We start from the raw sequence: 22995 nt of genomic DNA, 5'->3' as shown, positions 1-22995 counted from the left end.
TGAGACGTAATTAAAGATTGAAAGAAAAATGAGTTAAAGAATGCCCTTTGTTTACACAGAGACAAACAAAAACTAGGTTGATTTAATTTATTTAACTTTATCTGTTCTTTAACGAACAATGATGGAATAAATAGTAGCAAAACACAAAGTGCTGGAGTAACTCAGCGGATCAGGCACCATCTGTGAAGGGAATAGGTGGGTAAAGTTTCAGGTTGGGACCCTTCTTCAGATGGCCATTTTAGTTTGGGATAATAATAGTTTCCTTATGCAGAAGGGAAAGAAAATCATTGCCCAAGTAAATTTTCCTTCATGAATTGTGATTTTGTGTTTAGTTTTTAGCTTTAATTTAAACAGGTTTTACATTGCTGAAGGGGGGGTGGGTGAGGCTGGCCAGCATTGAGGATGTCTGTGATGCAGTGAAATATGGGAAACCGAATACACAATGAGTGCTGCTGGCTGATAGTAAGGGAGCAAAACTTTAATAATAGCGTACAACAATTGCTCTTGCTCTTTCTGAGCACTTTGACCAATATCCCTTTGTGTGTCTTTTACTTGGATGCTTTGAATTTTTGCGGCAAACAGAATGACTAAAGTTGGACCCTTGTGCTTGATCCTGCCCTCCATTGCTTGTTAGCGTCACTGGCTGCTGTCAATGTTCTTTACTGCTGCCTCCGAGGCACAGCTGTCACTGGCCTCCAAATCACTGCCTATATAGAAAACAATAAATAAGACTGTGCTTGCATCTCTTCAATGCAACTTCCCTTCCTCACCTCTTTTCTCATTTTGCTGATGACAGGAATAAGTGAATGATCCAAATTAATTTCATTGTGTCTATACTGACCATCATTTTAAACTAATCTCATTTAGCTTAGAGAAACAGCATGGAAATGGGCACTTCAGCTCACCAAGTCACACCGGCCATCGATCACCTGTTCACACTCGTTCAATGTTATTCTACTTTTTCACTCCCTACTCACAAGGGGCAATTTGCAGAGGCCAATGAATCTACAAATGCGCACATCTTTGGAATGTGGCAGTAAACCAGAGTACCGGGAGGAAACCCACATGGTCACTGGAAGAATGTGCATGCTCAGCACAAACAGTAACCAATCAAACCCAGGTCTCTGGTGCTTTGAGGCAGCAGCTCTACCAGCTGTGACTCTGTGCCACCCAAAATAGTGCTTCATCTTTAGCCCTCTATGCCTTGGCCTTGTCTGGATACTTAAGTGCTGTGAGTACCTGTCTCCAATACCCCTCATGCAGTGTGTACCCAATTCCAATCAACTGCTGGGTGAAAGACGCTACATCAAATCCTCTTCCCTGTACCGTAAACCTATATCCTTTAGTTTTTTTACCTCAGTTATGGGAACATTTTTGATTATCTATCCTGTCCATGCCCTTCATAATTTTGTATATTAATATTAGATCCTTCCCCTATCTTCTTCACTCAAAGCAAAACAAACCCAACTTTCCAGGCTCTCCTCATAACTACTTTAATTTAGTTTAGAGATACAGCGCAGAAACAGGCCCTGCGGCTTACCGAGTCCATGTTGGCCAGTGTTCCCCGCACCTTTACACTATCCTACGCACTAATGAAATTTTACAATGATACCAAGCCAATTAACCTACAAATATGGCGTGTGGGAGGAAACTGGAGATCCCGGAGAAAAACCACGTAGGTCATGGGGAGAACGCACAAACTCCAGATAGACAGCAGCCAAGTCGTCAAGTTTATTTGTCACATACACATACGAGATGTGCAGTGAAATGAAAGTGGCAATGCTCGCGGACTTTGGTGCAAAAAGACAAACGACCTATAAACACAATCATAACACACATATACCTTTACATAAATAATGGAAGGAAAAACGTTCAGTAGAGTTAGTCCCTGGTGAGATAGGCATTTGCAGTCCGAATGGCCTTTGGGAAGAAACTCCTTCTCAACCTCTCTGTTCTCACCGCGTGGCAACGGAGGCGTTTGCCTGACCGTAGCAGCTGGAACAGCCCGTTGCAAGGGTGGAAGGGGTCTCTCATGATATTGTAGGCTCTGGAGTTGCACCTCCTGATGTATAGTTCCTGCAGGGGGGCAAGTGAAGTTTCATTAGTGCGTTCGGCCGAACGCACTACTCTCTGCAGAGCCTTCTTGTCCTTGGCAGAGCAATTCCCAAACCAGATGATAATGTTCCCGGACAAGATGCTTTCCACCGCCGCTGCGTAGAAGCACTGGAAGATCCTCGGAGACACTCTGAATTTCCTCAATTGCCTGAGGTGGTAAAGGCGCTGCTGAGGCATGTGATGCCCATGTCATATCCTCGGAGATGTGAACTCACAGATATTTAAAGCAGTTCACCCTATCCCCAGGATCCCCGTTTATCCGCGATGGAGGATAGCCGTAGTCATGATTGAGCCAGCGTCTCTGCTGTGCCACTGAGCCGTCCATTGTTCCACCGTGCTGCCCTGTATACTCCTGTGTAATTCTCCATCCCAGGCAACATCCTGAATATCTCTTCACACAATCGCATCCTTTCTATTATGTGGCCATCTGAATGGTGCTCTAGCATAATGAATGTTTTATAAACCTACAATACAATACAATTATAAACCTACAATAAAATACAATATAATTTATTTGTCATTTGAACCTCATTGAGGTTCATTTCATTTGAACCTCATTGAGGTTCAAATGAAATGTTGTTTCTGCAGTCATACACACAAGAAAAAGAACCAAGACACAACCCAATTTACACAAACATCCATCACAGCGCATCTCCTCCTCGCTGTGATGGAAGGCAAAAACTTATCTCTCCCCTGCACTCCCCATTCCCCTCCCAATGTTTGAGTCAAAGCCCCCGGCGGGCGATGGTAATTGTCCCACGGCCATTAACGCTGCGCCGGGCGATGCAAGGCTACGCTCCGGTCTTGATGTTGGAGCCCCCGGCGGGCGCTAGCAAAGTCCCGCAGCCATTCCAAGCCACGCGGGCGATGATGTAAGGCCCCGCTCCAGGTAATCTTCAACCCCGCAACTCGGGCGGGTGAAGTCGCCGTTGCGGAAGCCCTGAAAAGCGGTCTCCCAGCAGGGACCCGCGGGCTCCCGGTATTACTGTCCACCAGACCTGCGGTAAGCCTCCGAATCTCCGGGGTCGGGTCACAGCCGAGTGCCACCACTGCTCCACCCGCTCCAAACTCGGCCAACTCCGTGATGGTGTGTAGGTCCGCAGCTCCGCGACTGGAGCCCCAGGTCGTTCCTGCTGGAGGCCGCTCCACGGTGCTGGGCTCCAACGACAATGGAGACCCGACCGTGAAAAGGTCGGGTTCTCCGTGTAGGGGAAAGATTTTAAAATCCACACACATACCCAGTCAAAAAAAATAAAAACTACATTGAAATGAGACAAAAAGTAATAAAAAGACAGACGGACTACAGAGGCCGCTGCGACGCGAGTCGCGCCGCCCACCAGATAAATTGTGAAGAACAATGGCAGATCAAATGTAATTCGAATAAGTAGGAGATGATGCACTTCGGGAGGACTGATTAGGCAAGACATACACAGTGACTGGTAGGGCCCTATGGAACAATGAGGGAAAGGGGAGAACCTACTAACCTACAATGAGGAAAAGGTGCAACCTACTAACCATAACTCCTACAAATATCTCCAATCTGTTCCATCCCCATTCACACCCATTCTCCTTCTTAGTGCACCTTGCCATGTATCTGCAGGACGTATAACACTTACCCGACCATGGCTGACAAGGGAAGTTAAGAACTGTATAAAAATAAAAGAGAAGAAATATAACATAGCAAAGATGAGCGGGAAGCCAGAGGGTTGGGAAACTTTTAAAGAGTAACAAAAGATAACTAAAAAGGCCTTAGGGGGAGAAAAGATGAGGTACAAAGGTAAGCTACCAATAATATAAAGGAGGATAGTAAAAGCTTCTTTAGGTGTGGGAAGAGGAAAAAAATAGTTAAGACAAATGGGGGTCCCTTGAAGATAGAAACAGGTGAATGTATTATGGGGAACAAGGAAATGGCAGATGAGTTGAACAGGTACTCTGTTTGTGTCTTCCTTGGTGAAGACCGATCCAAGATCTCCCAGATGTACCATAGGAACGAGCGTGATTGAGGAACTGAAGGAAATTCACATGAGGCAGGAAATGGTGTTGGGTAGACTTATGGGACTGAAGACCTGATGTTCTGCATCTCGGGGTACTTAAGGAGGTGGCTCTGGAAGTCATGGACACATTGATGATCATTTTCCAATGTACGATAAATTTAGGATCAGTTCCTGTGGATTGGCGGGTAGCTAAGGTTATCCCACTTTTTAAGAAAGGAGAGAGAGAGAAAACAGGGAATTATAGACCAGTTAGCCTGATATCGGTGGTGGGGAAGATGCTGTAGTCAATTATAAAAGATAAAATAGCCGCACATTTGGATAATAGTAACAGGATCAGTCTGAGTCAGCATGGATTTACGAAGGGGAATAATCTTCAAGAAGTTTTTGATGATGTAACTAGGAAAATGGGCAAGGGAGAGCCAGTGGATGGAGTGTACCTGGACTTTCAGAAAGCCTTTTATATGGTCCCACATAGGAGATCAGTGGGCAAAATTAGAGCACATGGTATTGGGGGTAGGGTACTGGCATGGATAAAAAATTGGTTGGCAGTCGGGAAACAAAGAGTAGGGATTAATGGGTCCCTTGCAGAATGGCAGGCAATGACTAGTGGGGTACGGCAAGGCTACATGATGGGACCACAAACAGCTATTTACAATATACATTAATGAGTTAGATGAAGGGATTAAAAATAACATTAGCAAATTTGCAGATGTCACAAAGCTGGGTGGTGTGTGAACTGTGAGGAGGAAGCTATGAGGATGCAGGGTGGACTGTTTGGGTGAGTGGGCAAATGCATGGCAGATGCAGTCTAATGTGCATAAAGTTGAGGTTAACCGCTTTGGTGGCAAGAACAGAAAGGCCGATTATTATCTGAATGGTGTTGAGGGAAAAAGGGAAGTACAATGAGATCTGGGTGTCCTTGTACATCAGTCATTGAGAATAAGGATGCAGGTACAGCAGGCAGTGGAGAAAGCTAATGACATGTTGGCCTTCATAACAAGTGGAGTTGTGTATAGGAGCAAAGAGGTCCTTCTGCAGTTGTACAGCACCGTGGTGAGACCACACCTGGTGCAGTTTTTGTCCTGAGGTTAATTCCCAGGATGGCTGGACTGTCATATGTTGAAAGAATGGAGTGACTGCACTTGTATACACTGGAATTTAGAAGGAAGAGAGGGGATTTTATTTGAAACATATAAGATTATTAAGGAATTGGACATGCTGGAGGCAGGAATCATATTTCCGATGTTGGGGGAATCCAGAACCAGAAGCCACAGTTATAAGAATAAGGGTCATGTTATTTAGAACCAGGGATGAGGGAAAAAATCTTTCCTTGACAGTTATGGAATTATCTCTCTCGGAAGGCAGTGGAGGCCGATTCTCTGGATAGCTGAGTCAGGGATAGGAGGAGAAGGCAGGAACAGGGTACTGATTGTGGATGATCAGCCATGATCACAGTGAATGGTGGTGCTGGCTCAAATGGCCGAATGGCCTACCCCTGTTCCTATTATCCATTGACTACCTTGTTATGTTTTCTCTTCCCACCATCCAGGGATCCAAATGTGTCTAGGTGAAGCACTGAGTCACTTCTTCCAATTCAGTAAACTGCAGTCAAGCTCCCAAAGTAGTCACTGTAGAATGGAGAAAGCAAACACAGATAGGTTGATATCTGGGCAGTCATCAAGAGGAGCATAATCCTCTGGATTCCTGCCAGTTTAATTTTCCATCCCATACCCACTGTGATTTCTCAGTATTTACCTTTACATTGCCCCAGTGAAGTAAAATGTAAGCTTCAGGAACAGCAACTTATGTTCTGACATGGCACATTACAGATCTCAGAACCAGTTTCAGATGACAAGTTTTCCAGTTTGTATCAGAACTGGCCAGCAACCTGTTGATCTGTTCAACAATTGCTGAATTTTCTGTAGTTCTTTCAAATCTCAAGCATTATTTTGATTCCATAGTGTTTTTACCTAATTGTTCCAGAATTATATTGACACATTTTTCTCCATGTCTTTTTTAAAAACTATTTTTATGCACCTCCGTCTATCTGCATCTCCTCTGGGCAGATCATCTGTGACTAACAAACCTTCACCACTTGTGTCATTCAGTCTTTCTTGCCTTCCATCCCATTTCAGATATTCCCTTTCATCGACCCACCAACATCTCCTCCACTGTCTCTCCTCCCCAGTGCAGAAACAAAGAACTGCAGATTCTAGTTAATATGCTAAAGGCCACAAAGTGCTGGAGTAACTCAGCAGGTCAGGCAGCATCTCTGGAGAACTTGGATGGGTGATGTTTCAAGTCGAAACCCTTCTTCAGGTCTGAAGAAGGGTCTCAATCTGAAACGTCATCCACTCATGTTCTCCAGTGATGCCGCCTGACCTGTTGAGTTACTCCAGGGCTTTGTGTCTGCTCTCTTCTCTAATAACTCCTGCAAAACATTAGATTTTTAACTTCTATGAACCGGATGACAGGTTATTGATCTGACGCATTACCGTTGTTTCTCTTTTTAGATGCTACTTGACCTTGATGAATAATTCCATCATTCTCTGTATTATTTCAGATTTCCAGTTTCTACAGTTTAATTTTTTTTTTCAAATATTACTATGAACTCAGGAATTGATTATATGAAGCTGGTTTCTCTGAAAAGTCAAACAGTTTTCAATAACATACTTCCTCATAACATGGGAGACTATTTTGGTTCATCGGGTCAATGCCAGCTCGTGGAGCAAAACCATTTTCCCCTTGATTTTCCTGTAATATATTCTTCTTGCATTAATTCTCCAACTCCACCCTTCTCTTTGGGACAATTCTGCCTTTGACATACATATATACTTGGGACAATTTACAATGGCCAATTAACCCTACAACCTGCACCTCCATGAAATGTGGGAGGAAACTGGAACATTTCAGATTTCCTGAATTTGCCTCCAAAGAACACTTCCTGAATCATTTAACTCCTATGTTTTGCTTCATGATTTCCAGCTAATTTTGAGTTTACAGTTGCACCATTTATTTGTCTAGCATGTATCATTAATGTAGCCTATACCATCACTGTGTACTTCCCTCTAATGTATAGGTATAAAACTAGATGGTATAAATGAAGAAGAAAACAAGTAATTTGTGAATACAGCAGTAAAATTTACAATCATTGCAATTTGCAACTCATGGATTTCACACCAAAGCTGTAAGCCACTCTTGCCAGCCTTGTTAAATGAGTCCCACTTCAAAGCCAAAACCTTGGTGAATGCCAAATAATGAGCATTGTGAACCAAACCTACAAAAGGAAGCTTTCTTCATCGCATCCATAACACGTCCCCTGTTATAACTGATCAAAGAAATGTCAAAAGCTGAATCCAAGCACATAGGCTGACCTTTTGTTAATTCATATGTAGTATGAATCAAAGGTTTTTTTAACCAAAGAAATGCAATTTCCACTATGAAAGGAAAAAGAAAAAGGGCGAAAACCTGAGACACAAAAGAAAACAAAAATGAAAAAGAAAATGAACAGAAAGGACAAGGAAACTAGGCTATGAATTAAAAAAAATAATGTATAAAATTCGCATGCTTTTTTTACATGCTATTAATATTTTTTTTAAACCTGTATTCAAGCAAAGTCACGCAGTGATAGAGATGCTGCCTATCAGCGCCAGAGAACCTGGTTCTATTTGACCATGGGTCTTATTGTAGGGTGTTTGTACATTCTCCCTGTGAAGGCATGGGTTTTCTTGGAATGCTCAAGTTTTCTCCCACATTCCAAAGACGTGCAGGTTTCTAGGTTAATTGGCTTCTGTAAATTGTCCCTAGTGTGTAGGTGATCGCTGGTCGAAGTGGACTTGTGTGTATTCGGTTTCCGGTGGGCGGCGTGACCGACATTGCAGCGGCCCCTGCAGCCTGTTTGTCTTTTAAATTTTTTTTATCCAGTTAAATGTAGTTGTTGTGTTCTTTTATACTGTTTTTGGCTGTGTATATGCGGTGGGGGAGGAACCTTTTAATTTTCCACCCTGTGCGGGAGACCCAACCTTTTTCCTGTCGGGTCTCCGTTGTCGTTGGGGCCTAGTACAGTGGAGCGGCCTCCAACTGGAATGACCTGGGGGCTCCAGTCATGGAGCCTGTGGACTACTCGCCATCATGGGGCTGGCCGGACTCGGAGCGTGGGGAGCGGTGGTGGCTCGCTGCTTACTTGAAACTAGATGGATGAGATGGAATCTTATAGAAACATTAAAAATTCTTAAGGGATTGGACAGGCTAAATGCAGGGAAAAATGTTCACCATGTTGGGGGAGTCCAGAACCAGGGGTCACAGTTTAAGATTAAGGGGTAGGCCATTTAGGACTGAGATGAGGAAAAACCTTTTCACCCAGAGAGTTCTGAATCTGTGGAATTCTCTGTCACAGAAGGCAATGGAGGCCAATTCACTGGATGTTTTCAAGAGCGAGTTAGATGTAGCTCAGGGCTAATGGAATGAAGGGATATGGGGGAAAAAGCAGGACCGGGATACAGTTTTTGTATGATCAGCCATGATTATATTGATTGGCGGTGCTGGCTTGAAGGGCCAAATGACCTACTCCTGCAAATATTTTCTATGTTTCTATGATTGCCTAAAGGGTCCGTTTCCACTCTGTATCACTCAGTTAGCACTAAACTCAGTTAGATTTTAATTTTTAATGCAGGCGGTTCTGCACTATTAAAGGTGTTCTGGCTAAAACTTTTTATTTATTCTTTGACGAGGAAAAGGGGCAGGGAAGAATCAACATAATGCAGCAGAGAGTGCTGTAACCCCAGGGAAAGCAAATGGAAGGAAGCACATTGATCAGTGGCAATACAAAGGTGAAATGTGTAATATCAGGTAGGGAGCTGGTACAGTATCTGACAGTACAGTATGGTAAATGGACCACTGTTTAAACTAATTCCCTACCCCATCATCAGTTCATTCCTAACGATAAATCATCTATTAATTTTCTTTCTTCAAACGTATACAGTAAACTCTTGTGTTAACGGATTTCAGTTGTAGAAGACTAAATCTGTTGTCAACCGAGTATGTTGTTTCACGGAATGACCAATGGGTGAATGGAGCGAATAGTGTTTTTGGGCCATTTTATCTTAGTTTAGTTTGGAGATACAGTCCGCAACACCAGGCCCGTGCCAACCAGCAATCACCCATACACTATATGGGAGGAAAGATGGAACCACTAGGATGATCTAGTTTGTCCTGGACACAGTGGCCCCCACCCTTCCTCCTCAACGATGTGGAGGCTTGCAGCCCAACTAGCCTCCGCGAACCGCCGGTAGAGTTGCCCCACAGTGCCTGGGACCCGTTCACCACGATTACGCACTCGTCCTTTCCCCCACCCTCCTCTTCACCCTCCACCAGCTCCATCCACACACATGGGACAACTGAACCACAAACCTGCAGGTCTCCTCAACGCAGGAGGAAACCCAAGGTCAGGATCAGTCTCGGATCTCAGGCTCTGTAAGGTAGCAATACTGCGGCATCTCTGTGCTATCCGAAGGTATTGTGTATTTTGTGTCCGTTACTGTTTATTACGTAGTGTATTTTTATTGCCTTTTTTTCCAGTTGTACTGTACATATTAACATATTCAGTTATACTGGACAAACGGTAATAATGGACCCCATCTCCCTCCGTGTGGTCAGTTATAGCGAGGATTTACTGTATTGACTTTAAGCAGTTTGCAGAATGTTCAAGTAGTTGGTCAGAGATGGTCTTTGAGATGGTCCGTTTTCTCCTATGAAGAATGAGTGACTGTTCAATTTGTCCTTTCCTCGTATTCCTTTTCATATTTTTTTCCTATTTTGCTATCAATTATTTCCTTCCCTTTAAGTGCCTGTGCATTTGTTTACCATCACAGTAGTATTTTTTTTCTTAATAATTTCTCCATTGAAAAACATTTCTGAACAGCTCCCTTAGTTATGTTTAGAGATTCAGCATGGAAACAAGCCCTTCGACCCACTGGGTCCGCGCCGACCAGCGATCCCTGCACATTAACACTATCCTACACCCACTGGGGAAATTGTTTTACATTTACCAAGCCAATTAACCTACAAAAGTGTACGTCTTTGGAGTGTGGGAGGAAACTGACGATCTCGGAGAAAACCCACGCCGATTACGGGGAGAACGTACAGACAGCACCCGTAGTCAGGATCTAACCCGGGTCTCAGGCGCTACATTCACTGTAAGGACACAACTCTACCACTGCGCCACCATGACTTCTAATATTTTAGCAAATATTAAACTCGTGCTCTTGGATATGAAACAACCTGTGGAATTATTTTACACCAATTTAACTTATTAAAACTAATCGTATTGTGGAACACCTTTACATTTTCCTCTTGGTGTTCTTTGTTAAAAAGAATTGTAGTTTCTATCAAAACTCAATCCACCAAACTTGGGAAACCTTTATATGGCATCATTGTCATCTTGACAATGCAACACAGTATGGTGAATAGTATCACAAGATCAGCAATTTTGCCATTTACTACAAACAAATAAAAGGTCTTGTTTTTATTAAATGTGGTTAATGAACCTAATCTAACATGTATTGTGTTAATGGGTTGGGTTAATAATAACACTGAAGTGATGGAGCATGCCCGTCAATATCTTGCATTTTTTTATGGCAAAGACTACACTGACGTTGACTGAAGTTAGTCACCAGTTCAAGAAAATCTGACATTTGGTAATTTAAGAAAACATCAAGTAGGTTGGCAGCTAGTTCCACTGGAGAAATCTCAAGATTAAAATGAAAAGCACAAATAATAATTAAAATTTTTCAACTTTTTACAGTAAGCTGCACATTGGCATATAACAATTTCAAGCAAAAGTAAACTTACATTTCAGTCATAAAGTTTAATTTTACTTTAATTTTACTTTACATTTTGAAATATTAAACTGGTAAAATAAGTCCACACATCTTAGATTTTTTTAAATTTTAGAGCAGAGCATTTGCTAATTGGCTGAGCAATTAATGGTTTAACATACTATTATTAACTCGCGCTTCATTGAAGTTTTTATTAGCTCATAAATATCCAAACTTATCAATTAATTAAATTTGTGACAGTAGCAAAACAATGTACATTTTTGAATAATATATCATTGACAATAGTTTTTGGATTTCCATATTTTACTGCAGCATGGATAGATTGTGCTGTTAATCTTATAGAGAAACAATGCTTACAGGCTTCACAGCATTGCAACTCCAAAATCAGGGCAAAGGTATCATCTTAATCCAAACCAGGGCATTGCATTACAAAATACTGTATTTAGCTCAAATGCTATTGGCCTGCAGCAGCCTTTGAACAGATTCTGCAAACGGCAATCCTTGCCATTTCACTTCACAGAAAGCCTTCAAGCCTTTAGATAACGTACTGTAAGACAAGATTCACAAAGACCAGTGATGAGATAGAGATAGGTAGGCTTCCAGGCATGCTATTTTTTTTATTTTTTTATTCCAGCATATTGAAGAAAAGACTGGGAGATATTAATTTCAGCTCGGGTAAAATATTATGGTTTAAGACGACAAACAAGTTTAGCAAAATTTCAATTCTTTAGGTTTAAAAGTGTGTCTGGGAATGGCAAATTATGGTTTTCATTATCTGGACAAAATATTATTATTCCTATTAGTAAAGCCTTCTTTATTCGTTTACGGAATCGGCCAGAACATAAGGCAAAACCAATCACAAAATAAATAAAATTACATCTAATGTCTTGAACCCAAAATCATTTTATTACATGTGTTCTTGATCAGAATTCCCCTAATTACAACACCAAAAAAATAATGCACTTCACCCCCACGAGCATGAACATTAAGGTCTGTTTATCAAGCTTGTCTTCAGATGATATAACTGCAAATTGATACTGTTCTTTCCATAGTGAAATGTTCGATGTCAAAGCTCTTGGTGATGCCTCAGATTTGTTATTTATAAGAAACATCTTGTGCACACCCTGTTGCCTCCTGACCTATACGACCCCAGAAAGCCCACAGGTAGTGGACTGCATGATGTCCACCACAATTGCTCACTTGTGAACAAATTCTTGACTCTACCAAGAAGAATTGAAGTTTATTTGAAGCGAATGACCTGGAGATCAAGGAACATTACTTTACATATGCTTTAGAGCAGTAATAAAGACACAAAACAACTGCTCTATAACAGCATGAATCTTGGAAAAGACTGTTTGCAAACAATGTTGAGTAACTATTCAATATATTTTTTAGTCTTTCTCACCACCATGTACTGGGCCCAGGACATTACCATGTTCTTTAACACTCTCTCAAACTTCTACTTGTGTATGTTAAAGAGCATAGAGAATGGTTGCATTATGACCTAGTTTTGTAACTCGAACACCCAGGAACGAAAGAGGTTGCAGAAAGTGGTGAACATTGCCTGGCCCATCATGGTTATTCAATTCTACCATAATAGGGATCTACAGCAGGCACTGCCTCAAAAAGCCAGCTAATATCATCAAAGGCCCACACTCTCATCTCACTGCTACCATTGGGAAGAAGACACGGAAGTCAGACTGTGGTTACCACCAGGTTTAAGAATAGATTCTTTCCTGCAGCCATCCGGCTCTTGAACCACACTGAATGAATGAATCTCTTTAATGTCATTGCACATGGTACAACACAATTTAAAAGTCAATCCCACGGTGCGATTCACAAGAGCAATTTTAAATATATAAGAAAAGGTAAAAATATATACATATAAAAAAAAAATTACAGATAAATAACAATAGCAGCTGAGGTAGAACCATTCAGTTGAATGTGAGTGTTATTACTTATTTTGCATTGTTAAGTTCACGTATGGCTATGGGGTAGAAGCTGTCTCTGAGTCTTTTTGTGCGAGTTTTGAAAGACCTGTACCGTCTGCCAGAGGGCAGCAGGTGGAACAGGTTGTTTCCAGGGTGGGAAGGGTCCTTTAGGATGTTGGCTGCCCTGCCAAGGCAGCGAGAGCTGAAGATGTCCTTCAGGGCGGGCAGTGGGCAGCCAGTGTGGTGTTGATGACCCTTTGAAGGGCTCTCCTGTCCGCTGCAGAGCAGCTGGCATACCATGTGGTTATACAGTACGCCAGCACACTCTCGATGGAGCAGCGGTAGAAGGACACCAACAGCTTCTCCTCCATGTTGTTTTCCCTGAGGATCCTCAAAGTAGAGTCGCTGCTGGGCCTTCTTGACTGCTGTGGTGGTGTTTGTAGTCCAGGAGAGATGCTCCGTAATTTGTGTGCCCAGAAATCTGAAGTCTGAGACCCTTTCCACACAGTCCCCGTTGATGAATAGAGGTTTGGGGGCTGCACTGTTCTTACGGAAGTCTATGATAATTTCCTTTGTTTTTGTGGTGTTTAGGATGAGGTTGTTGTCTGAACACCACACTGCCAATCTTTGGATTTCCTCCCTGTAGGCTGTCTCATATCCTCCTGAGATACGTCCAACCACAGTCGTGTCGTCCGCAAACTTGACGATAGTGTTGGTGGAGTGGGCGGGGGCACAATCGTGGGTGTAGAGGAGGGGGCTCAACACACAGCCCTGTGGGGAGCCGGTGCTGAGTGTGATGGGGGTGGAGAGGTGATGGCCCAGTCTAACGGCCTGGGGGCAGTTAGACAGAAAGTCCTTGATCCAGAGGCAGATGGGTTGGGAGAGTCCTAAATCCATGAGTTTGGTGACCAGTCTGCTGGGGATGATGGTATTGAAGGCGGAGCTAAAGTCAATGAAAAGCATCCTCACATAGTTCCCCTGGTGTTTGAGGTGGGTCAGTGCAGTGTGAAGAGTAGTGGCGATGGCATCCTCAGTGGACCTATTTTCTCTGTAGGCAAACTGCTGTGGATCAAAGGTGGGCGGGAGGCTGGCTTTGATGTGCTGCTGGACCAGCCTCTCGAAACACTTCATGATAACTGGTGTGAGAGCGACCGGTCGGTAGTCGTTAAGGCCGCTGATTTTGGTAGTGGGATGATTGTGGCAGACTTCAGGCACGGTGGGATGATGGATTTGGACAGGGACAGGTTGAAGATTTTCGTGAAGACCTCGGAGAGCTGGTCAGCACATTCCTTCAGAACCCTTCCTGTCACGCCATCCGGGCCGGCAGCCTTCCTCGGGTTCACCGCCCTGAGCACCCGCCTCACTTCATGCTCCTGCACAGTGAGGGTGTAGTTGTTGTTGTTAGGGGCTGGTGGGAGAATAGTGACGAGCTCTTCTGGTTCTGCCTCGCAGTGCGCAAAGAAGCAGTTCAGCTCCTCTGCCAGTGAGGCGTAGCCGTCGGCCGTCGTGCTGTTGCTGGGCTTGTAGTTGGTGATGTGCTGGATGCCCTGCCACACCTGCCATGGATCGTTGTTGTTAAAGTGGTCCTCTATTTTCCTCTTGTGGGCCGCTTTGGCATCCCTGATGCCTTTCTTCAGGTTGGCTCTAGCAGCGCTGTACAGGGCTCTGTGGCCAGACCTGAAGGCGGTGTTGCGGTCCTTGAGGAGTGTTTGGACCTCTTTTGTCATCCAAGGCTTCTGGTTGGGGTACACCCGGATGAGTTTGTCGACGGTGACGTTGTCAACACAGTTCTGGATGTAAAAGAGTACCGTGGATGTGTACTCCTCCAAGTCCTGATTTCCAAAAATGTCCCAGTTTGTCCTTTCAAAGCAGTCCTGTAGCTGTGAAGAAGCTCCTTCACGCCAAGTTTTAACAGTCCTGGTGGTGGGTTGAGCTTTCCTCCTGAGGGGGGTGTATGCTGGTGCTAAGTGAATGGATAGGTGATCCGACTGGCCTAAGTGTGGTAGTGGTGTGGCTCTAAACCCCTTCTTGATGTTTGAGTAGGCCTTGTCTAATGTATTTTCTCCCCTGGTTGCACATTTGATGTGTTGTTCAAACTTGGGGAGAACTGATTTTAAGTCTGCGTGATTGAAATCACCAGCTATGATATGGGCTGCCTTGGGGTAGGTGTTCTCTTGTTTGCTGATAGCGCTATGGAGGTAGCCTAGGGCTATGCTAGCATTAGCATCCAGTGGGATATACACTGCTGTAACTATGACCACAGTAAACTCACGTGGAAGGTAGAAATGCCTGCATCTATCAGGTACTCCAAATCAGCAGAAATTTCAAATTTACATCCTTGTTGTCATAGTAATGATCTAATTTCTCTGAAAACTTCGTCAGCTTACAGTCCTCCAAGAAACCAGTATGCTAAAGATGTATGCTATAATCACCACAGTGGCAATCAAAAATAGCTTGCCAAAACAATAAGACTTTTTAATAATTTCCAGGCATCTGTTTTTCGAAATGGAAAGTAAACATGGGGCCATGAAAATGTTTGTGTCACAATCCTCCCAATCAAGAGCTTTCATCACTGACTTGCTCGGAGAATGCAAGGCCACTGTCATTATTATCATACATTTTTAAAACAGTAATTAAAAATGGAAATTAAAGGACTTAATATAGATCTCGATAATTATATTTTCAGTAAAGTAGATTATTGCCTGTTTAATATATGTGCATCTTCCAGTTGGTCTATATTGGACTGATCTTGACATGGATCAGCTGGGCAAGTGGGCTGAGGAATGGCTCGTATTTAATACAGATAAGTGCAAGGTGTTGCATTTTGTGAAGTCGAACTAGGACAGACCCTTCACAGTGAATGGTAGGGCCCTGAGGATGTTGTTGCAGCACAGAGAACAGGTATGTAATTCCATGAGAGTGGCATCACAGGGAGATAGGGTAGTACGGAGGAAGATTAAGGCCTTTTGGCTTTCAGTCACGGTATTGAGTACTGAAGCTGGGACGTTATGTTACTGTTTTACAAAAATTTGTTGAGGCCACATTTGGAATTTTGTGTTAAGTTTTGTTCACCCTGCTATAGGAAGGACGTCATTAAGCTGGTAAGTACAGAGAAGATGTACAAGGATGCTGCCATGATATATGGGCCTGAGCTATAGGGAAAGGTTAGGCAGTCCAGAACTTTACTTCATGGAATGCATGAGATTGATGGGTGATCTTATAGAGGTGCATATAAAATCATGAGGGTAATAGATAAAGGGTGAATGCACAGTCTTTTACCCAGGGTAGAGAAACCAAGAACCAAAAGACATGGGTTTAAGCTTAGAGGGGCAAGATTTAATATGAACCTAAGGGGCATCTATTTCATTCAGAAGGTGGTGAGTATATGAAACGAATTGCCAGAGGAGGTAGTTAAGGCAGTCACTTTAACAACATTTAATAAACACTTAGACGGGTACGTGGATAGAAATTATTCAGATGGTTATTGGCCAAATGCGGGCAAATGGGATATGCTTAGATTGGGAATTTGGTTGGCGTGGACAGTTGGGGCAAAGATCCCGATTCTGTACTGAATAATGCTATGACGCTGACTGGATGGGTGCAAATCTGTTCAGAATGTTGCAGTTCATAACATTTTGAAGCAAATGTGAATGTCTACATTTGAACTGTAAATGAGATGGTTATGAAAAGAGTTCATATGCTGGGTATTATAAAATGATCAACATTTCAAATTCACCTTGTAGGAACTGCACTCGTAAACCCTTGTATGCATATCTGGGATATGAGTAATGTTGGGTCTGTAAAGCTTCAAAAGTCATGGCAAAAAGAGCATGAACACCAATGCTCCAAAACTGCACCAAAGTCATGGCTGGGAAGATGGAACAAATGAGAGCTTTTCCACTGTTTATTTGCCTGGAATCTTTAATGATGGATATCGTAACAAAATGCATTGTAAAGAATAAAAGGATTGAGCCAAATCTGCACAATTTTATGAAGGGAGAACCGTGTTTGACTTGCCTGTTTGGATGTTTTGTTAAGAAATGGCACAATTTCTAAATACCACCCCTTGTTGAATTTTTTTTTCCGGTTTCTATTACTTCCCTCTGGGATTATTAATTCTTAATGAATTGGGGGAAACAATTAGGGTGTAAATTGAAGCTAATTAAGATCTGAGCTGTCTCATTTCACCCTAATATCATACAAAATCTTTTCAACAAAAGTAAAGACTTCTATTCCATGAATCACAACTGCTCCAGACATTAAAGACTGATGTGGCATTCATTGCATTATGTCCATCCCAGTTTATTTTTAATTAATTTAGTAAATGCTTGCCATTATACCTGTGCTTTTTTTCTATAAAGATGTAAATACCTCACTATATAAGTATACATTTCCTTTTCCTTAGGATCAAGATCATGCTGTCCCTTTTTGTCCCATCAACATTCCAGCTTTAGCCTGATTGAATCCTCTCAGGGATGCTTAAAGTTGATAAATCAGTCCCCAGACCACTGGCAATTAAATGGTGTATGTTTTTAAGTGTAATAATATTTCATAATTGGGATGTGAACTGTCTCACGGTTGAATCATTCAAAAATCATTTCAAAGCCTGATTTTTCATGGAATAAGTTTTATATGAGAAATAAAATAGTTCTTTGAAAAAAGCTCCAGTTTTCATTCTATAAAGCATTCCAAAACTTATTGTGATCTTTATGTCTTTGTGGGAAAGATTACCTGATCTCACTTAACCATACACTCGAGAATAATTTCTCACTTCTTGACTAAATGACACGATGAGTGCTTATTGCTTTATCCTCCTCCGCTCTCAGCATTTGAGAGAGGGTAGTGGAATGCCTTTATGTCAAAATTATCTTTAGCATTCAGAGTAATAACATACACTATAAATGGAAGCACATAAGAGCTTGAATAATAGACATTTTTCAGTGGGAGTCAAGATGAATTATAAATTTGCACTGTATCAACATACAAATCTTTTATGTTTGTGGTCTTGAGATTTCTAATTTAATTCTTTTTGAGATGTATATGACATTGTGTTTGGAAATGAGGGGCAGAATTGAATTGTATTTCATGCTCATCTATCTGCATTATTTTCAGATACAAAAATAGTGCAAAACACAAATACCTGGTTATTAAACTGAGATTGAAAAAATGTATGATGTCATTCTTAATTTGTATTATTTGATATCCCCTGTGAATAGAATCTGCTCTCGTGTTTCTATACATGGTCTAGAATATCTGCTTATCAAAATGACAAACAAGAATTTTACAGGCAGGAAATATGGTATTTTCAAAATTTAGCCCTTCCAGTCTGTAGTAGCCCTATTAATGAACAATCTAGCTTTGTCACTGCAAATTATTTCCTTTTCTGTTATCCAGTTCCATTTTGAACAATACAATTGAATCTACCTTCACATCTATCCTTGACCATGGATTCCAGATCTTAATCACTCACTGCATCAAAACAAAATGCAAATCCTCTGATCGTTTTTGTTATTTTTCCAATCACCTTCATTCTATGTCATTGGTTCTTGACTCTTCCAGCAACGGGAGCAATTTCTCTGTATTTATTTTGTCTGATCACATTGTTGTTTCAAATACTTAACAATTCACAAATACAAGAATGTTGCCAGGACTTGAGATGTGGGGAGAGGTTGGGCTGACAACTGACAATCCACGTTTAGCCCTCTAAACCTTTCATATCCGTGAACCTTTCAAATGTTGTTATAGTACCTACCTCAACTACCTCCTCTGACAACTCATTTTATATACTGGTCGCCCTCTGTGCGGTGATTGCATTCCTGTGCTAACCCAGAACAGATTATCAGAGATGTGTATGCCCAGGAAATTCAACCTGTTGACTTCCTCCACTGTTAGCCTGACAACATTCTTCTGTGTATCTTGCAATTGAAATCTTACTTTTCTTGAAACTTGCACAAATAGTACTAGAATGATCCATGACACTATCTTAATGCCAAATAAATGGCATTGAGAAATTTTAGTTCATAGATTGTGGTTGAGACAACATGTAATACAGTGGAAGATAGCTGCAGAAACAGGATACAAATGTAATTACAAACAGACAGGGGTGTAAAGTAACATGCAATGTAAAGTACTCAATATTGTTGTTTTGAGGAAGTGAATAATTCCGGCAAGTGTATGATTCTTTATCTCCAGTGCCATAAAGAACATAACACTGGGCTTCCCTTTTAAAGTATTTACATATAGATTTTTGTCATGCCTCTTCTCCGAGTTGCAAGTAGACCAGGCAAGTAAATTCAGATCACCAGTTCAAATACAAGAAGATAATACAGAAAGTAATTATTCGAGATATGTGTCCTATTCAACAATACAATTAGATTACAACTACAATTCACTGTGATTCTATTCACCCTGCTTCTTTACAAATGTAAGTACCTTTGACTGATAAAATGCAATAAACTTCAGCTTTATCACTTTTAATTAGCCTAGTTTCAATGAACTTCGGGAGAAGAGAATCCAATATTTCCTGTGTAATAACAAAGGTCTGCTGATGCTGGTTTATACCAATGATTGACACAAAATGCTGAAGGAACTCAATGGATCAGGCAGCATATCTTGAGAAAATGTATAGGTGCCATTTTGGGGCAGAACCCTTCTTCAGACTGATTGCAGCGGGGAGCAGGAAAAAAAGCTGGAAGAGAGAAGGGGAGGGAGGGGGTATCATTGGGGGCGGTGAGGAGGAAGGGTGTAGAGTGTTGGTGGGGATAAGAAAGGGGAGGGGGAAGGGAGGTGTTTGTAGAAGTCACCTAAAATTTCATTAAACAGAATTCAATGTTCATATTATTAGGTTGTGAGCTACCCAAGTAGAATATGAGGGGCTGTTCCTCCAGTTAGCATGTGGTTCACTCTGGCAATGGAGGAGGTTCAGGACAGAAAAGTCAGTATGGGAATGGGAAGGGGAGTTCAAATAGTTAGTAACCAGGAGATCCAGTAGGCCTTGGAGAAGTGTTCGGCAAAGTGGTCGTCGAGTCTACGCTTGGTCTCGCCGATGTACAGGAGCCCACTTCAGGAACACCGGATGCTGTAAATGAGGTGAGGATCCATCTAAGAGAGCCGGAGAAAAACCGCATTCACTAAAGAATAAGGATCTCGGATATTCTTGTATGGAAAGCTTCATCTTGGGAAACAGAAACCTCACCTATCCATTTTCTCCAGAGACGCTGCTAGTCCTGTTGAGTTACTCCAGCTTTTTCTTTATATATATTTCCAGTATTGTTTGCATGAAATACTGACGTCTGGATCTTGCCCAATACCTTAACTCAAAATCTAAGGTTATCACCTCAAAAAAATAATTTCTCTCTACTCTAATACACAATCTTCATAATCCCATCAATCATATTACCCATATTTCCGATTTAAGAAAAGGGTAATATAATAAAAGGTTTACCTGGCTTGGTATTTACTTTATTTAGACAGGTTTTTAAGCAGTGTAGTTCGCAGAGTTATTATACTGTAGTTTGAACAATCATTTTTGAGACAAAATATGCTGCAGTCTCATTGGAACATGATTTATTTTAAGTCACATGAAACGCATTCATATATCTGAAATATCCACACTAGCAATTACAGTGCCCTCCAAAATGTTTGCGACAAAGGCCCATCATTTATTTATTTGGCTCTGCACTCCACAATTTGAGATTTGTAATAGAAAAAAAACAAGTGATTAAAGTGCAAGCTTGGTCTTGCCGATAAAAAGGAAGCCACATGCAGAGAACAAAATGCAGTGGATGAGTTTAGAGCAGGTAAATGTGAACCTCTTCCTCGCATGAATGAGTTGTTAGGGTCCCTGGATGGATGTCATGGAGGAGGTGTAGGATCAGGGGCTATATCTCCTGCGGTTACAGGAAAGATATCGAGGGAGGGGGCTGTTTAAATGAGAAGAGATGAGGGAACCAAGGAGTTGCAGAAGAAGTTGTTCCTATCGAAAGCTGATTTGTAGGGCTCTGCTGGATATGATTGATGATCAATGGGTTGTTCATCAGGATAAGCAATAATGTGCATTTCACCTGCAATAATGAAGGTCTGAATAATTAGCCATTTGGATTGTGTCTCTGGCTGGCATCCCACATGTGCAGGGACTTTTTTACTCAACACACAAATCAATCTGAAGGATATAAATTTCGTAAAGTATGTCACAATTTACAACCATATTTTGCTGTTTATTATAACCGCATGAGTATAATTGAGAATAAAATTCCTGATGCTTACATGAGTCATCAAGTAAATGAGAATCCTCATCTGCAATTGCTATGGACCCCAAAACATCACACACTGATCTCCAGTAATTGGTATGGAAAATGCTGGTAATACACCACATTGAGAAGAGAGAAACAATTTAATGACTGAGGTTTATGATTTTTCATTGAAATTGATTGTCGATCGATTTTTGAGCAATTATTTTCGCATCTACAGTTGTTTGTTTACTCTCCGTACTCTTAATATTAATGTTCTCTTTTTCAATTGTTTAAAGAACACGTGTGAAAGTGATTTCATAATTAATGTTGAGCCAATTAATCGGTGAGACCAAGCGTAGGCTTGGCGATCGCTTCGCCCAACATCTCCGCTAAGTTCGCAATAACCAACTTGATCTCCCGGTGGCTCAGCACTTCAACCCCTCCTCCCATTCCGAATCCAACCTTTCTGTCCTGGGCCTCCTCCATGGCCAGAGTGAGTAAATTGGAGGAACAGCAGCTCCTGATGTTTTGCTTGGGCAGTTTACACCCCAGTGGTATGAACATTGACTTCTCTAATTTCAGGTAGTACCGGCTTTCTCTTCCCCTTCCCGACTCTCCCTCAGTCCACTGTCTCCGGCCCTTCCTTTCTTCTTCCAGCCCCTCCACCCTCACATCAGTCTGAAGAAGGGTCTTGACCCGAAACATTGCCTAGTTCCTTCGCTCCATAGATGCTGCCTCACCCGCTGAGTTTCTCCAGCATTTTTGTCTACCTTTGATTTTCCAGCATCTGCAGTTCTCTCTTAAACATCATAATAAATGTTTACCTTTTAGAAGCAATGTACTTGCTGAGGGTGCAAGAGGGCATAAAACTGGACGGTGCAAGAGGATGAGTGAATGAGTTGGGGATGGAGAGAAGATGAACCTCTGCAATTCCTGGTTGAATGGGTGCAGGGAGAAATTAGAAGACATGGTGAAAGTGTGTGATGATGAGTATTGAAGTTCTGGTATGTCTGCAAAAAGAATAGGTGCTCTTTTCTTACAGTTAGTCATACTTTCGTAAATAATAAAGCAGAATTAGGCCACTCGGCCTATCAAGTCTACTCCGATCTATCTTACCCCCTCAACCCCATTCTCCTGCCTTCTCCCCATAACCCTTGTCACTCGTACTAATCAAGAATCTATCAATCTCTGCCTTAAAAATATCCATTGACTTGGCCTCTACAGCCTTCTGTGGCAATAAATTCCACAGATTCACTACCCTCTGACTAAAGAAATTCCTCCTTATCTCCTTCCCAAAGGTACGTCCTTTTATTCCGAGGTTATGCCCTCTGGTCCTAGGCTCTATCATTAGTGGAAACATTCTCTCCACATCCACTCTATCTAGGTCTTTCACTATTCGGTAAGCTAAATGGTAAGTTGTCTAACCACTTAGATTGCTATTAAGATGGGTTGAATCACATTTATAGCCTATGATCATTCCTCTCAATGCAAAGCATTACTGGAGAAGTGACATGAATGTTCTTCAGATGAGGTACATGCACACTTATAGGTACAGTTGAAGAAATACAAGCTGCCAGTCTAAGAAGAATGGGGTTAATCTATTTCAGTGTTTATCCTTCACTCAAACAGTATTTGTGAAAACATGTTAGTTTTCTAAAATATACTGAAAGTTTTTTTTTCAAGTGATGGGCTAGATGCACAATGCCTGTTCCTTGATCTGGTAGCATCGTGAATCTTTTGGAGGTCACCATGTATATATTTATTGGATGCGTAGGGCTACAGGTAGTTATGGAAACCACTGAGTACGTCATCAATAAAAAGAACACCATAACAATATGGAAGGAACATAAAAGAAATTAGAAGTCATTTTAATTTCTTGAAACATTAA

This window comes from Leucoraja erinacea, chromosome 7 (genome assembly GCF_028641065.1).
Source record: "Leucoraja erinacea ecotype New England chromosome 7, Leri_hhj_1, whole genome shotgun sequence".
NCBI classification, from domain to species: domain Eukaryota; kingdom Metazoa; phylum Chordata; class Chondrichthyes; order Rajiformes; family Rajidae; genus Leucoraja; species Leucoraja erinaceus.
The sequence above is the reverse complement of the archived record's forward strand: the minus strand, read 5'-3'. Positions refer to the sequence as shown.